The sequence below is a fragment of the Alligator sinensis genome, unplaced genomic scaffold (assembly GCF_000455745.1).
Source record: "Alligator sinensis unplaced genomic scaffold, ASM45574v1 scaffold939_1, whole genome shotgun sequence".
NCBI classification, from domain to species: Eukaryota; Metazoa; Chordata; order Crocodylia; family Alligatoridae; genus Alligator; species Alligator sinensis.
The window spans coordinates 1673809-1676448 of record NW_005841995.1 but is presented as its reverse complement, the minus strand read 5'-3'; positions in this window follow the sequence as shown (position 1 = coordinate 1676448).

Sequence of the window (2640 nt, the reverse complement as noted above, 5' to 3'; positions counted from 1 at the left end):
CATTACTTTTAATAATAGGATCACAGTAACTAGAAATGGAAAAGACCTATTAGATCATTGAATCCATCCCCATTACAAGGGCAGGATGTAGTTATATATAGATATATATTGTCATATTGAATGAAATAGTTTGAATGTTTGTAATGGTTGCCCATTAGCCAGTTTCAGGAAGAAGATAAGATTTATCTCCTTATCTAGGTCATTGTTTTGGACTACGTGTGGAAGATCCAGACTTTGCTCAAAGTTTTAACTTTTGAATTTTATCTTTAGAGGTCTTTTACAAAGAGAACCTGAAAATGATCCTTAAAGCAAATATCCTGAGTTCTGAGAGATCAAACCCTAGGGCCTTTTGACAAGATTGGAAAGAAAAGGTCACTTGCAGTGATATGGAAGTTCCCCAAAGTAATTAAAATGATCAACAAAAGAAACTGATTACCAAGCAAAAGAATATGTTGAGTAAGATCCGAGCCCAAATTTGGGGGTAATGACAGGTTTGAGTAGGAGTGGCCCAGGATGGTAACTCACTCAATAAAAACTGTAACTTACTCTCCCAAATTAGAGGTGACTATACTTGCAGAACAACGAAGGAAGAATCGCAAGTGTAGGCCGGATCAGACTGATCACCTGAACCACCCTCTCCGTGAACACGAATCTCTTAGTTCACGCTGAAGCTGCAAAGCGCCCGAAAGGGACTGAAAGAAGGGGACTTAGTCCTATCAGTATTGAGGCCAGCCCATTGAACCGTACTACTGAGGCCAACCCATTAAATTGTACTACTGAGGAATGAAACCATATTTAGGTGTTTGGCTTCTTGGAATTCTAGGACTGTAAGTATATTATGAAAAATAATAGTATTGATTCAAATTTAACTTTTAGTTGTAATTGTAGTTGTTTTTGTAATGCTAATTCTTATAGCATTGTTTGGGAAGGAAGTGCATTCGGAGCATTGTTTCTAATATATGTAATTATTGTGTTCTTAATGTTTGTGGTATTTCTTAAAGCTAAGCAGTGTTATATGCGTAGCAAAGAGTTTTAAAATAAAATTGTGTTGTATAAATTAAGTGTGTAATCATTGTGAAATCATGCAATCAACTAACTATTCCCCCAGCCAGTGCATCAAAATGAATCAGTAAATTGTGTGGGATTTTCTCTATTCCATAACCCACTAGAGACATATATATATCTATATATGGATGGATGTATCAAATATTAAATTCAGATGACACTGTAAATACTTTTGTTTACTTTATAGAGTGCTGATGCTAAGAGCTTTGACACTGAGCTATTTACTCTTAAAAGAAACTTAGGGCCACATTCTGGCCCTCCTTGATACATATGTATAGAGAAAGAAGAGCAGGCAAAGCAAAATGAGGAATAGCATACAATTTCACACACACAGAGTTGTGTAGAGGCTTGTAACACCCCTGTGTTTTCTACGGGAAATGTCAAGACACTACAAGAAAGCGGTGTTTTAAGGGTGTTTTAATGGTAGTTAAGCTTTGGGCTATATAAGAAATGGTTTTCTTATCCCACAAAATCCTCTGTAATTTTGAAATATTTTTGTTCCACATCAGGACAAAAATCAAGACCTTTCAAAGTATTTCTTCAAAATCTACAGCTAGAGACATCTACCCCAGTAGCTATTCTAAGACCTCATAGGTGTCTGCATACACTATTGGTCTGCAGAGTCAGTCTTATTCATGAACTCTCTGGCCCAAGGAACCTGAGATGCAGAAAACCAAAGGTTGAGTTCTAGTCCAATTAATATTTAGTTGTTTATGAAAAGTGGAACAACTCCAACAGGAAGTACTGAGAGAATATCCCCATTCAGTAGAACGCTCATCTCTAATATAATGGCTGAGGCTTAAGGTTTAGTGGTCTGAATCAGACAACACTGTGACCTCAATTTTGGTCTCTCACATCACAGATTAGTACTGTGATCAGTATAATTTCTGGAATCAAGATAACTCTCTCATTGAAAGGATTCTGGTGCCGTTCCTTTGAATGGTCTGGTTTTGAAAACTCAAAATTTCCAATGAAAAGGGTTTTCACTGAAAAGTTCACAACTAGCTTTAGGTATATGTATAGGGAATCTTTACTGTGATCTTGTGAGGCTGAATATAACTTAACAGAAATATATATATGTTAGGATCAAAGATTTGGTGTAATCTTGAAGGCTTTTTTTCCCACTTTGCTTAAATTATTTCAGAGTAGACAGTCATTTGCTCTTTTATGCTGAGGAATTTTCTACCCCATTTCTCTTATTCTCTTAGTGGACTACCTTGAAGGACATTTATTTTTGAGATCAGCAGATAGGAAAGAACAGGGACTCAACCAATACCACTTGGGGACAAAAAATTTGGTGTAATCTTGAAGGCTTTTTTTCCCACTTTGCTTAAATTATTTCAGAGTAGACAGTCATTTGCTCTTTTATGCTGAGGAATTTTCTACCCCATTTCTCTTATTCTCTTAGTGGACTACCTTGAAGGACATTTATTTTTGAGATCAGCAGATAGGAAAGAACAGGGACTCAACCAATACCACTTGGGGACAAAAAGGCACATTAGAGGACAGGTCAAGGATTCAGGAAGGCCTTGACAGGCTGGTCCTATGGACTGAACAGAACCAAATGAGGTTCAG